This window comes from Leuresthes tenuis, unplaced genomic scaffold (assembly GCF_036924035.1).
Source record: "Leuresthes tenuis unplaced genomic scaffold, fLeuTen1.0.hap1 SCAF_68, whole genome shotgun sequence".
In the NCBI taxonomy this organism is placed as follows: domain Eukaryota; kingdom Metazoa; phylum Chordata; class Actinopteri; order Atheriniformes; family Atherinopsidae; genus Leuresthes; species Leuresthes tenuis.
In genome coordinates this window covers 288,202-304,036 of record NW_027325422.1, presented here as the reverse complement: position 1 = coordinate 304,036, position 15,835 = coordinate 288,202, and the positions used below count along the sequence as shown (strand labels likewise).

At 41.9% G+C, this 15,835-nt stretch overlaps 2 non-coding genes across 2 annotated transcripts; both read right to left on the bottom strand.

Moving 5' to 3' along the window:
* Positions 1–184, bottom strand: LOC140285972 (U2 spliceosomal RNA). The gene has a single exon (XR_011910901.1). It is a non-coding gene; the product is annotated as a U2 spliceosomal RNA (small nuclear RNA).
* Positions 185–492: 308 nt separating this feature from the next.
* On the bottom strand, positions 493–606 carry LOC140285981 (U5 spliceosomal RNA). The gene has a single exon (XR_011910904.1). It is a non-coding gene; the product is annotated as a U5 spliceosomal RNA (small nuclear RNA).
* Between the last annotated feature and the right edge of the window lie 15,229 nt (positions 607–15,835).

Here is a 15,835-nt window from a genome sequence, read left to right as displayed (position 1 = left end):
GGAGAGCGCACCGTTCCCAGCGGCACTGCAGTACCGGGTCGAGGCTTGGAGTTAACGGAGCAAGCTTCTTTTTCAACTCCTATTCTTAAAAATCCATTTAATATGTTGTCCTCGTATAGAGGACATATTAAACTGATAAGAACAGATACTACACTTGATCTTAGCCAAAAGGCCGAGAAGCGATAACTGTCCACTGTTTCAGGTCCGAGGGCCCTTGCTGGCACAATGCGCACTTGTAGCAGTGTTCTTTTTATGGCCATAGGTGGCCAGAGTGTCACGTTGCACCTCCGCCCACCCGCTGCACTGAGCACTCTTCAGCCCTTTTAAATGGTATAACTTTGCACTCCCGCATGCTCCAGCAAGCACCATTCAAGCAACAACTTTGCACTCCAGCTTCGAACATCGGCACAGTCGCAACAAGTAAGGCGACTCTACTCAGAGAAGTCACTCTGCAAAGTAGCAAGATTTCTTTTGCACAGACAGAAAGGGCTTCACCCGCAAAGGTAAAGCCTGCCAATAATAGAAACAACTCATTAGTGCTGCTCTCCACGGAAGTCTTTAGTAAAAGGCGAAAGACTTGTATGTTATGAAGAGAAACCAGAGTACGATTATCCGTCACTGCGGGAGCAGGGCATCAGGCTAGTTGGTTTAGCCACCTTCCCCATGGTGAGCTTTGCTTGGCCGAACACATCCACTTCTGCTTTTGATGATGTATAGTTGGGCATTCATACCTTTTCTTACCCATTTTTCAGTAATTATTGGTGGACATTCAGACCTTCTTGCAGCTGAATACCTCCGCTCCCGCTTTTGATGGTGTATAGTCGGGCTTTGGAGGCTTTTCTTCAACGGTGTTTACAAATTATGGTTGGAAATTCAGACCTTGCAGCCTAAAATCTCCGCTCCCTCTTTTGATCATACATTGTGGGGCATTCGCACCTTGTCTTACCCGCGTTTTACAAACCATGGTCGGACTTTCACACCTTCTTGTAGCCGAACAACTCCGCTCCCGCTATTGATTGTGTACAGTCGGGTTTTTTAACCTTTTCTTACCCACTTTTTACCAACTACGGTCGGACATTCACACCTTCTTATGGCGGAACACCTCCGCTGCCTCTTTTGATGGTGTATGTTCGGGCATTTCAACCTTTTCTTACCCGCTTTTTACAAACTATGGTCGGACATTCAAACCTTCTTGCAGCTGAACACCTCCTCTCCCACTTATGATCATGTGCGGTTGGATATTCGAAAAATTTTTTTCATGTTTTCTCGCAATTATTGATGGACATTCAGACCTTCTTGCAGCTGAACACCTCCGCTCCCTATTTTGATGGTGTATATTTTGGCATTCGAACCTTTTCTTACCCGCTTTTTACAAACCATGGTCGGACTTTCACACCTTTTAGTAGCCAAACAACTCCGCTCCCGCTATTGATTGTGTACAGTCGGGTATTTTAACCTTTTCTTACCCGCTTTTTACCAATTATGGTCGGACATTCACACCTTCTTTCAGCGGAACACCTCCGCTCCCTGTTTTGATCATTTATGGTCTGGCAATACTACCTTTTCTTCCCCTTTTTTAGGTAATTATGGCTTGACATTCACAGCTTCTTGCAGCCGAACACCTCTTCTCCCGCTTTTGATGATGAATGGTCCGGCATTCTTACCTTTTCTAACACATTTTTCAGCAATTATTGTCGGTCATTCACACCTTTCTCATCAGCTTTTTGCAAATTATGATCTGACATTCACACCTACTTGCAGCCGAACACCTCGGCTTCCGCTTTTGATGGTGTATATTTTGGCAATCGAACCTTTTTTTACCCGCTTTTTACAAACCATGGTCGGACTTTCACACCTTCTTTTAGCCGAATAACTCCGCTCCCGCTATTGATTGTGTAGAGTCGGGTATTTTAACCTTTTCTTACCCGCTTTTTACCAACTATGGTCGGACATTCACACCTTCTTACAGCGGAACACCTCCGCTCCCTCTTTTAATGGTGTATGTTCTGGCATTCGAACCTTTTCTTACCGACTTTTTACAAACTATGCTCGGACATTCACACCTTCTTGCAGCGAAACACCTCCGCTCCCTCTTTTGATTGTGTATGTTCGGGCATTCAAACCTTTTCTTACCCGCCTTTTACAAACTATGGTCGGACATTCAAACCTTCTTGTGGCCGACACATCCACTTCTGCTTTTTATGATGTATAGTTGGGCATTCACACCTTTTCTTACCCATTTTTCAGTAATTATTGGTGGACAGTCAGACCTTCTTGCAGCTGAACACCTCTGCTCCCGCTTTTGATGGTGTATAGTCGGGCTTTCGAGGCTTTTCTTCAACGGTGTTTACAAATTATTGTTGGAAATTCAGACCTTGCAGCCGAACACCTCCGCTCCCTCTTTTGATCATACATTGTCGGGCATTCGCACCTTGTCTTACCCGCGTTTTACAAACCATGGTCGGACTTTCACACCTTCTTGTAGCCGAACAACTCCGCTCCCGCTATTGATTGTGTACAGTCGGTTATTTTAACCTTTTCTTACCCGCTTTTTACCAATTATGGTCGGACATTCACACCGTCTTACAGCGGAACACCTCCGCTCCCTCTTTTGATGGTGTATGTTCGGGCATTCGAACTTTTTCTTACCCACTTTTTACAAACTATGGTCGGACATTCAAACCTTCTTGTAGCAGAACACATCCACTTCTTCTTTTGATGATGTATGGTTGGGCATTCGCACCTTTTCTTACCCATTTTTCAGGAATTATGGGTGGACATTCACACCTACTTGCAGTCGAACAGCTCTGCTCCCACTTTTGATTGTTTGGTTGGATATTCAAACCTTTTCTTAACTGCTTTTTACAAACTTTGGTCGGACATTCACACCTTCTTGCAGCCGAACACCTCCGCTTCCGCTTTTGATGGTATATATTCGGGCATTCGAACCTTTTCTTACCCGCTTTTTACCAACTATGGTCGGACATTCGCACCATCTTACAGCGGAACACCTCCGCTCCCTCTTTTGATGGTGTATGTTCGGGCATTCGCACCTTTTCTTACCTGCTTTTTACAAACTTTGGTCGGACGTTCACACCTTCTTGCAGCCGAACACCTCCGCTTCCGCTTTTGATGGTATATATTCGGGCATTCGAACCTTTTTTTACCCGCTTTTTACCAACTATGGTCCGACATTCGCACCATCTTACAGCGGAACACCTCTACTCCCGCTTTTGATGATGAATGGTCTGGCATTCTTACCTTTTCTAACACATTTTTCAGCAATTATTGTCGGTCATTCACACCGTCATTGGAGACGTCCTTTGAGTGAAGGAATATATTTCCCCATTCCAAGTCTGAGAATGGGAAACAGTAGTGAAAAAATATGTGCGCCTACTTTATTGGCTGTGTCGCTCACTCCAGAGTAATTCGATTTTTTTAATGTTTGTGGTGCTCGCCCTCACATTTCCTTGGCCAAACCTACACACTGGCATTGACAAGGTGTGGGAGAGTTTGTTGCTACATGTCAGAAAGAAACAGATTGGACCGTTTCACCTGCTGATCCAAATTTGATGTTTTCTGAACGATTGTCAGCATACAAAAAAACATTTTTGAGTACAATGCATTGTCAAAGAACTGTGGAATTAATTCCTACCACAGAATCACATTTTTCAGCAACTTTTGTTGGTCATTCACACCTTTCTCATCAGCTTTTTGCATATTATGATCTGACATTCACACCTACTTTCAGCCGAACACCTCGGCTTCCGCTTTTGATGGTGTATATTTTGGCATTCGAACCTTTTCTTACCCGCTTTTTACAAACCATGGTCGGACTTTCACACCTTCTTTTAGCCGAACAACTCCGCTCCCGCTATTGATTGTGTAGAGTCGGGTATTTTAACCTTTTCTTACCCGCTTTTTACCAACTATGGTCGGACATTCACACCTTCAACATGCCCTTCAATGTCCACAATTTTTGCGTCACGAACAGGATCCCTCGACTGGTGTCTCTGGACCGGACCGCAGTGCATGGCCAGCCTGGACTGAAGTAGCTGTTCCAGCCTCATACCTCCAAGGCCTTTTCTGAGAGAGAGGACTGGCAGGTCCTTTTCCTGAATACCAGCGCTGGGATCATTTTTTAAATATGATAGTCTGAGACGATAGGACTGCTTTTTAGTTTTTATTTGAATAAAAGAGGGTTTCCCGGTTGTGTCATTAGTGAGACAGAGATTTCATGGGTAAGTGAAACTTTTGAAGCAGTCCGAAGAAGTGTGAAGTACTCCGAAGAAGTGTGAGTACAGATTAAAGGTCCTCATTGGAGACGTCCTTTGAGTGAAGGAATATATTTCCCCATTCCAAGTCTGAGAATGGGAAACAGTAGGTCTCAGACTTTTGACCCTACCGGGGGACCTAAGCATGTTGAAATGAAAAAGAAATATGGTCCAGAGGTTTTCCACCTGAAGGTTCTTTTAGTATGTTAGAAATAAGAAAATTAGAAGAAAAGTTTTGCAAATATGAGAAAGAGATGAAGCAAAAAAAAGAAAATTAAGTTTAAATAAGAAGTAAGAAAGGTATAGAATGTTGGAAAAAATAAAGTGTATTAAGAGAAAGAAAGGAAAATGTTAAACAAATGTCATGACGGAATGATGATAATAATTTAGTATGTGGACGAAAACATAATTCAGCTCTGATTAAGACTGAATCTTCTTTTAAACCACCACCATATTCCACTGATAACACTTTTTCTCCTTCTGCACCTCTTTACCCCACCCTGAGCGCTCTCGCTGTGCCGGATCCAGACCTGGACTCCTGCCCTCCACGACGCCTGCAACAACAACAGCCAGCCCTGCCACAAGCCTCTGGCTCTCGGGAAGAAGGGACTTCTTCCATCCTCCCTCGGGAAGAAATTCCATCATTCTCACAACATCAGTTACATAGGTCTGATGATGAGGAAAAGGAAGACGTTTGGTTCTCCAGCGTACCTGCCCAAGAACTTTTAACGCAAGTGACAAAAATCCTTTACCCACAATCTGGACTTCAGAGATCTAAACGTGAGAAAAAACAAAACCAGATTCAAACCATGCCTATGGTTAAAGTTGCAGTTCCCACTGGACCATTACTGGTTTATCGACCCTGGACTGAGACTGACATCATGGAAGCATAACAATGCTTACCAGATCCAGAGATTTCTGGACCCCATTTTGCTGACGAGTTGCGAGATTTCTGCGCACAATTCTGCCCGACCGGGGTTGAATTGCGTCGCATATTGGCAAAAAAGTTCAAACTGACCGACCTCTGCAAAATAGAGGCCAGTATGCTACAACTGGATTTGCGACCTACCAACAGTGAACGAGGACATAATGATAACGCTCAATATGAAGCAGCCATCCAAAGACTGTGTCAAGCCATCACCACTCAATTTCCAAACAAAATCAATATGTCCCACAATTACACCTGCAAACAGAAACCCGGTGAAGGGACTGATGATTTTGTACACCGCATCCTTGAGGAAGTCAGCAAGCACAGCGGTCATCAGAGACCAAGGGATTTGGGTAATGAATCAGGACCATGGGAGAGTATTGCATGCAATGCAATAATTAAAGGCCTCATGCCAGATGTCGCCACTGAAGTAAAGAACATTTACGTGGGATGGTGTGAGGGTCCTCTTTTGGCTGACGTTCGCCGATATGCTCGCCATGCTCATAACCAAGTTGAGACGCGTAAGACAACCAAAAGGGACAAGTGTGAAAAGGAGCTGCATTTGGCAGCCAGTTGGTGTAAACAGAGGACGAGGCCGAAGTTGAAGACGTGGACGTGTGGGAGAGGAGGTCGAAATGGGCCACGCCAGAGCTATGATCCGAATATTTGTTTTTACTGTGGCTGTGTCCACAGCTGAAAAGTGATGAAATTGGGCAAAAGGCTGACTGAGGGTGGGAGGCAGGTTCTGGACGTCACGCGGCAGCGGAGCCTCCACTAATGGGTGATAGCACAAACACACTCACACATTTTTCCTGCTCTGTGTAGTGAAGAAACGCTTGCCGACTGTGATTCACGTAGTAAAGTTTTGCATGCTAGTTCCGTCCTAGAGCAAAGATATTTCTCTCAGAATATAGGAACTTATGTTCATCAGTAGTGACGTCAGGGGAGGTTGATTGTCCTCCAAAGTTAAGTGGAAACCACGTTTACTCTATGTCTGCATCAGGCCAGGTTGTGAAGGAGAAAATGACATCGCCCATTGCGTGTGTCACTCCCGATGGGCTCTCCTTCAAACACTCATTTTTGTTATCAGAGTTGTGTCCCATTAACCTGATGGGCTGTGATCTCATGTGTAAATTAGGCATTATTTTAACTTCTACACCAGAGGGTGTTAACGTTATGTTACAGCCTGACAAAGTTTTTACAGCAGTGCAGTTTGATTCATCTGCACTTACATATGCTTATGAGTGGAAACTTCCCAGCTCTCCTTTTTCACAACAACTAGTGGAAGAAGCAAAAGCGTTAGTTTCACCCCTTTCTGATTTCATGCAACCTGCTGATTTGCACTGAACATCACACATTTCTTTGGGGCCTGACAATGACTATGAGAAGAAGTGAAAAAATATGTGCGCCTACTTTATTGGCTGTGTCGCTCACTCCAGAGCAATTCGATTTTTTTAATGTTTGTGGTACTCGCCCTCACATTTCCTTGGCCAAACCTACACACTGGCATTGACAAGGTGTGGGAGAGTTTGTTGCTACATGTCAGAAAGAAACGGATTGGACCGTTTCACCTGCTGATCCAAATTTGATGTTTTCTGAACGATTGTCAGCATACAAAAAAACATTTTTGAGTACAATGCATTGTCAAAGAACTGTGGAATTAATTCCTACCACAGAATCACATTTTTCAGCAACTTTTGTTGGTCATTCACACCTTTCTCATCAGCTTTTTGCATATTATGATCTGACATTCACACCTACTTTCAGCCGAACACCTCGGCTTCCGCTTTTGATGGTGTATATTTTGGCATTCGAACCTTTTCTTACCCGCTTTTTACAAACCATGGTCGGACTTTCACACCTTCTTTTAGCCGAACAACTCCGCTCCCGCTATTGATTGTGTAGAGTCGGGTATTTTAACCTTTTCTTACCCGCTTTTTACCAACTATGGTCGGACATTCACACCTTCAACATGCCCTTCAATGTCCACAATTTTGGCGTCACGAACAGGATCCCTCGACTGGTGTCTCTGGACCGGACCGCAGTGCATGGCCAGCCTGGACTGAAGTAGCTGTTCCAGCCTCATACCTCCAAGGCCTTTTCTGAGAGAGAGGACTGGCAGGTCCTTTTCCTGAATACCAGCGCTGGGATCATTTTTTAAATATGATAGTCTGAGACGATAGGACTGCTTTTTAGTTTTTATTTGAATAAAAGAGGGTTTCCCGGTTGTGTCATTAGTGAGACAGAGATTTCATGGGTAAGTGAAACTTTTGAAGCAGTCCGAAGAAGTGTGAAGTACTCCGAAGAAGTGTGAGTACAGATTAAAGGTCCTCATTGGAGACGTCCTTTGAGTGAAGGAATATATTTCCCCATTCCAAGTCTGAGAATGGGAAACAGTAGGTCTCAGACTTTTGACCCTACCGGGGGACCTAAGCATGTTGAAATGAAAAAGAAATATGGTCCAGAGGTTTTCCACCTGAAGGTTCTTTTAGTATGTTAGAAATAAGAAAATTAGAAGAAAAGTTTTGCAAATATGAGAAAGAGATGAAGCAAAAAAAAGAAAATTAAGTTTAAATAAGAAGTAAGAAAGGTATAGAATGTTGGAAAAAATAAAGTGTATTAAGAGAAAGAAAGGAAAATGTTAAACAAATGTCATGACGGAATGATGATAATAATTTAGTATGTGGACGAAAACATAATTCAGCTCTGATTAAGACTGAATCTTCTTTTAAACCACCACCATATTCCACTGATAACACTTTTTCTCCTTCTGCACCTCTTTACCCCACCCTGAGCGCTCTCGCTGTGCCGGATCCAGACCTGGACTCCTGCCCTCCACGACGCCTGCAACAACAACAGCCAGCCCTGCCACAAGCCTCTGGCTCTCGGGAAGAAGGGACTTCTTCCATCCTCCCTCGGGAAGAAATTCCATCATTCTCACAACATCAGTTACATAGGTCTGATGATGAGGAAAAGGAAGACGTTTGGTTCTCCAGCGTACCTGCCCAAGAACTTTTAACGCAAGTGACAAAAATCCTTTACCCACAATCTGGACTTCAGAGATCTAAACGTGAGAAAAAACAAAACCAGATTCAAACCATGCCTATGGTTAAAGTTGCAGTTCCCACTGGACCATTACTGGTTTATCGACCCTGGACTGAGACTGACATCATGGAAGCATAACAATGCTTACCAGATCCAGAGATTTCTGGACCCCATTTTGCTGACGAGTTGCGAGATTTCTGCGCACAATTCTGCCCGACCGGGGTTGAATTGCGTCGCATATTGGCAAAAAAGTTCAAACTGACCGACCTCTGCAAAATAGAGGCCAGTATGCTACAACTGGATTTGCGACCTACCAACAGTGAACGAGGACATAATGATAACGCTCAATATGAAGCAGCCATCCAAAGACTGTGTCAAGCCATCACCACTCAATTTCCAAACAAAATCAATATGTCCCACAATTACACCTGCAAACAGAAACCCGGTGAAGGGACTGATGATTTTGTACACCGCATCCTTGAGGAAGTCAGCAAGCACAGCGGTCATCAGAGACCAAGGGATTTGGGTAATGAATCAGGACCATGGGAGAGTATTGCATGCAATGCAATAATTAAAGGCCTCATGCCAGATGTCGCCACTGAAGTAAAGAACATTTACGTGGGATGGTGTGAGGGTCCTCTTTTGGCTGACGTTCGCCGATATGCTCGCCATGCTCATAACCAAGTTGAGACGCGTAAGACAACCAAAAGGGACAAGTGTGAAAAGGAGCTGCATTTGGCAGCCAGTTGGTGTAAACAGAGGACGAGGCCGAAGTTGAAGACGTGGACGTGTGGGAGAGGAGGTCGAAATGGGCCACGCCAGAGCTATGATCCGAATATTTGTTTTTACTGTGGCTGTGTCCACAGCTGAAAAGTGATGAAATTGGGCAAAAGGCTGACTGAGGGTGGGAGGCAGGTTCTGGACGTCACGCGGCAGCGGAGCCTCCACTAATGGGTGATAGCACAAACACACTCACACATTTTTCCTGCTCTGTGTAGTGAAGAAACGCTTGCCGACTGTGATTCACGTAGTAAAGTTTTGCATGCTAGTTCCGTCCTAGAGCAAAGATATTTCTCTCAGAATATAGGAACTTATGTTCATCAGTAGTGACGTCAGGGGAGGTTGATTGTCCTCCAAAGTTAAGTGGAAACCACGTTTACTCTATGTCTGCATCAGGCCAGGTTGTGAAGGAGAAAATGACATCGCCCATTGCGTGTGTCACTCCCGATGGGCTCTCCTTCAAACACTCATTTTTGTTATCAGAGTTGTGTCCCATTAACCTGATGGGCTGTGATCTCATGTGTAAATTAGTCATTATTTTAACTTCTACACCAGAGGGTGTTAACGTTATGTTACAGCCTGACAAAGTTTTTACAGCAGTGCAGTTTGATTCATCTGCACTTACATATGCTTATGAGTGGAAACTTCCCAGCTCTCCTTTTTCACAACAACTAGTGGAAGAAGCAAAAGCGTTAGTTTCACCCCTTTCTGATTTCATGCAACCTGCTGATTTGCACTGAACATCACACATTTCTTTGGGGCCTGACAATGACTATGAGAAGAAGTGAAAAAATATGTGCGCCTACTTTATTGGCTGTGTCGCTCACTCCAGAGCAATTCGATTTTTTTAATGTTTGTGGTACTCGCCCTCACATTTCCTTGGCCAAACCTACACACTGGCATTGACAAGGTGTGGGAGAGTTTGTTGCTACATGTCAGAAAGAAACGGATTGGACCGTTTCACCTGCTGATCCAAATTTGATGTTTTCTGAACGATTGTCAGCATACAAAAAAACATTTTTGAGTACAATGCATTGTCAAAGAACTGTGGAATTAATTCCTACCACAGAATCACATTTTGAAGCATGTTTTTAATCTGAAAAAGATTTGTCTTCGATACCCATGTTGGCTGAAGTGCCCAATGATCTTTGGGCGAAGAGCAAATATGATGTGGGGTTGTTTATTGTTGAAACTAGATTAGAAATAGATAAATATGAAGGACAAAGCAGTTTGAACTTGGTTTGAGAGAAGGAATTAATTTTATTGCAAAATCCGAATTCATGCATAACTCGTCAAATAGATAGTGAAGTGTCGTTCGTGAGCGATTCGTTCGATATGAACAAATTTTTTATATGACTCGGGAGTAACGAGTTGTCTCAGTGAGTGATTCGTTCATTTTCATGCAGTACCCTTCCTCACCACATGGCAGGCGGCAGCTTCATAAGCTCAGTCAGCAGCACAGGAAACAGTATTGATTAGTTTACGACTCAACTCCTTGGGTCTTCGTTCATTTGTCACGTTTTAAATTCTACGTTTCATTTGAAAGGCTGAAGAGCAGTAGGCACAACAGTTCGTTCACAAACCGCATCGTTAATCTCATAGACTATTCTACCATCAACAACTTGGAAACCACAATCGACTCTCTAGATGCAGAAAAAGCATTTAATGGAGGGAACTGGAAATTTTTATTCGCAGCATAAAACAAATTTGGGTTTGGGTCACACTTCATCAACTGGATAAGGATATTATATAGCTCCCCAAATGCAAGTGTCAGGACAAATGATCAAACTTCTCCAAGCTTCAGTCTGCAGAGAGGTACAAGACAGGGTTGCTCACTTTCTCCCTCACTTTTTGCTATTTTCATCAAACCTTTAGCAGCTGCTATCAGACAAGATAGAAATATTAAAGGCATCCAACCCCAAAATATTGAGCATAAAATAAGTCTTTATGCTGATGATGTATTATTTTTCCTTCAGAACTCAGAGACGTCTCTCACTCACACGATCACACTCATAAATAAATTCTCGGCACTTTCTGACTACTCTATCAAATGGTCTAAGACCACAGTTCTGCCCATTAACTGTAGGGTCCAGAATATACCTGCGATCACTTTACAGTCAGGAAATATTAGATATTTAGGCATAAACATTTCCTCCAGGCTCTCAGAGCTAACAAAGCTAAATTATGTGCAATTATTAAAGAGAGTAGAGGACGATCTCTCTCGTTGGAAGTCCTTACCTATATCACTTATGGGGAGAGTTACAACCATTAAAATGATGATACTACCAAAAGTTAACTATTTGTTCTCAATGATCCCCATAAAACCATTTGCTACTTGGTTTAAGTCACTAGATTCATGCATCTCCAAATTTCTGTGGAAAAACAAACCACCACGTATTAGTTTAAAAACCCTACAGAAGACCAAGGACAGTGGTGGATTAGATTTACCTAATTTTCAGCACTATTCCTTAGCCAATAGGTTACAATATATATCAAAATGGTTTAAACCTTGTTGTTGTCACAGTTCCCAGAGACGTTGTAATCGTTGAGGATTCTATATTCACCCCCTCATTAGAGGCACGTGTTGCAGATTGATGACACTGAATCTTCTTCTCTGTTCATTGCTGGCATCATTCCCAGCATCGTAAGTGTTCGTGGCATTGTTAGCCTCTTCTTCTGGATCTTGATATTGAGCATCCTTTTGTATTTCTGGTTTGTAAGTCCTCTCTCTTCGTTCACCGGAGTCTTCGTCTCTTTGTCCTTGAGTTTGGTGATTTTTTCTTCTTTTGATGCCTTGACACAGTGTGACAGGTGATACCACGTGGGAGATCCTTTAACTTGGACTGCTGTCCCTGTGCTGCGAAATGGCTGTGCTGCTCAAATGGTCTCTCCTTCATCATATACACAGTTATTTATACATCACCTTCCACCATGAAGCGTTGTCCCTTTTTGTTTCTCTCTTTGTTCTTAAAATGCTGTTATGCATGTCTAAACCAATCCATTAAACCAGATCATTTTGGCAGTAAAGCGATCTACAATGTGCTTGGTCGCAAAGCTGCTCATCTGTGGTAAACAGCTCTTCAAAAAGGCATTCTTCAATTGATTTCACTAATTTTATGTAATAATTTTGTGATTTCCTACAAAACTACACTTCTTCTCCCATCTGTCTGAGTATTTAATATTGTCTGGGTCCCGTTAAAACATGTATTTTTCCCATCTAATTCCTTGTTTGCTTTAAAACAAGTATTCCCCATTTTCTATCCCTTCAGTAGCCAACCAGTTTGTATGGAGTACACTGGAGCAACTTGACTGATCAGTAAAACACTGCTTTTGTTGTCACCGCAAGGCTTCCCCCGTCGGTTGTTTCACTGAGACACTACTGAGTAACTACAACTCAACACAGTTTATACACATAACATTCATATACATACTAACAAACAAACAAACAATAATTTATCGCAATTTTCTCATCTCTGTTTGAACGTACACCCAGGTAAATATTCCTGTAGTCTTCTCATACCGACTATGGACCCATTCATTGTTTAACTTCACTGTTTTGCAAATCCTAATTGAATATTACACATTGACATTGAACTTTACTGGATAAGCAGGTCTTCATTGCATTCAGCAGCCTATATGTGAGCATCTATGTGTAAGCTGTTCTTCTTTGCATTTATCAGCAGCAAGCAATTCTTCACTGCACATGCATATGTAAATAGTAAAACAATTCCAATGTGTTAGCGAAACCTTCTATATCACAGTGGTTTCTAAAATCTATTTTAAGTTCTTTGCCATCAGTGAGATGACATAGTTTACAAAGTGTGTCAAATTATCACTGAAGATCTTTTCAGGAATTTCAAATCTAGAAATGAGTTATTTTACGCGTGATTTTGCTACTGAGAGTGCATCTGCTTGTGCACATGGAAATATTTCAGACCATTTGGTAAAAACCTCTGTTGTCACTGAGCAGAATCGTTTCCCTTAACATTAATTTAGTTCAATGAAATCTACACAATAATGAAATAATGAAATACAAACAAATATGTTGAAAAAGATACACTGGCTTAGGGAATTATCTTCGTTTTGGTCTTAGATTGCCCTGTGGAATGTATTTTGCACATATTTGACCTGCTAGACAAAACTTTATTCATTTATTTATTCTAAAAAAAAAAATTCAATAATTAGTAAAACCATATGCTGTAAAAACCTTGTTCATTATTGCTTCCATCCCTCCTGTTGAGACATGACATGGTCCGTGGCTCAATACTGCAGCATATTTAAACAAATTCTTTGGCAGTATGGTTTTCCTTCCGGTCATTCATACGAGTCTATTGTAGATGGCAATTGAATAACATCTAATAATGCTAAAATATTTGTAGTTTATACATTTAGCTGTGGATGTCAACATACCTGTTTTTCCAATGCTGTGTTAACACATGTACAGTTGAGAAGGCATACTGACTGTCAGTGTAAACGTTAACAACCTTTTTGTTATTTAATTTACAAGCTTCAGTTAAAGCTACCAATTCGACTGCTTGAACAGAGTAATTTTTTGGTAGTGGTTGTTTTAAGAAAACTTCAGTTTCTGTTACTACTGCAAATCCTGTAGCATTTGTGCCATCAGGGTTTTTTGCTTGACCTGTTGAATAAATATAGTTATTTCTGCATTTTCATAACGTATATCAGTTAAGTCTGGCCTGGGTAAAACACTGATGGTTATTTCTGACATGCAATCATGAGGCTTTCCATCTGTGGGGTAGGTAGCAGTGTGGATGGATTAAGTGTAGCACATCTCTCGACAACAAGGTTTGGCTGTGAAAGAAGAACTGTTATGTAGGAGAGATGTCTGCTAAAGATATTTTGTTAAGTAACCATATCACAGCCACTGCATGAGGTACCTTAAGTGTTAATGGGTGAAATAACACCATTATTGTTGATGCCTGCACTGCCAATGGCTTCTGGCCATTGATTCAAAAGTACGATCTCGTCCCTTTTTCCCCCTTTCAGTGGACACTGGCCCCTAATTACCGCAATTCAGCAGGGGGTCTTTCATTAGGAGTACTGGACTCCCCCGTGCACGGTTTCAGCTCCGACCCTGGAAAGCGGAAAAAACGTTGAGATCTGGTTTGAGGACCCAATTGTTGTGAAAAGTCTCTCAATGAGACTCAGAGTTGCTGGAGTCAGTTAATGCAAATGTTTAATCTTGCAGCAAGTTCAAGAATGTGTGTGTGTATGGGTGTATGTGTGCGAACGTGTGTGAGTTTATGTGTGTGAGAGTTTAAAGAACCTGTTATCCACAGGCAGGTCTTAACTAGTATGGCACAGGTCCAGCCTGTCTCATCTTTTTTGGAAGGTCCAGCGCTCGGCCGTAACCCTTCTGTCTGTTTGGACTCTCACATACATTCGGTTAATCATAGAAAAACGAGAACAAAACTTTTTAGCCCCTTAAATTCATAAAACAGACATGGTGCAGTTATTTCCATTCTAGAAAATAAGAGTAATCACCACCATTCCTATAAATTCTGGATATTCTAACAATCTGAATCTTTTTTAAATGTTCGATGAAGCCCTTTGCTGTTCTGTTTAGAGACTCAGCTGATCATAAACCAAGTTTTGCTCTTGAACCAAGCTTCTAAACTCTTCACCTTTTTCATTTCTCAGTTAGTATTCACTTTAAAACTGATTAAAAGAAAAATTAAATGAATGCCTATCAACAAATGTGGGATCTAAACTCTAGTGCTTTCTCTAAAATAATTTCCTTTCTCAATTCAGAAATGTGTGTGTGTAAGTCACAACACCCGTGACACCAAAACGGCTTTCTTTTCTCTCTTTTCTCTACACTCTGCACTGTGAGCACACACACCAAATCAGAAAGGCTTTTTTCTCTCTTTTCTACATTATGGACTGTGGGGACACAAAACCGCTCTCTCTCTTTTTTTTTTTGATTGTGTGCCAGGGCGTTGTCTCATGTATTAGATTATGCTTAAGATACGAATGGGTTTATCAGTCACATCAGAATCCATACATACTGATCCTCCCGTAATAAAATGGTCGGATCTTATCAAACACACTTTGTTTCTTGTGACAAGTCAGCGAAACAGCGTATACACGTCAAGACACTGAATCAAGTTTGCCACAAGAACTCATAAGTTTGGCAGTATTGCTCTGCCGTCAGCAATCATACACCCATTTTATTTTCATGAGACATGTGCAGGCACCTGTTCATCTACTGTTCTATCACTATGAATTAGTTTATCTATTATCAATAAGGATACTTCTACAACTACTATCAAAGTATGTCCGGACTTCTTATGTTGTCAGTTGCTATATATGAATAAGTGGGTTGCTACTGAAAAGCATTAAGCATGTCACACAGCCCAAACATATAACATTTCAGGACACACCACACAGTTAACAACCACAGTGAAGCGTGTCAAAGCCCAAACATGTAACATTCAACAGGACACTTACACAACACATTCAAATCAAACAGTCAGACAACATACAAGAACATATACCCCAGCCTGGTAGGAAGGTCCAGCGCTCGGCCGTAACCCTTCTGTCTGTTTGGACTCTCACATACATTCGGTTAATCATAGAAAAACGAGAACAAAACTTTTTAGCCCCTTAAATTCATAAAACAGACATGATAGTCTGAGACGATAGGACTGCTTTTTAGTTTTTATTTGAATAAAAGAGGGTTTCCCGGTTGTGTCATTAGTGAGACAGAGATTTCATGGGTAAGTGAAACTTTTGAAGCAGTCCGAAGAAGTGTGAAGTACTCCGAAGAAGTGTGAGTACAGATTAA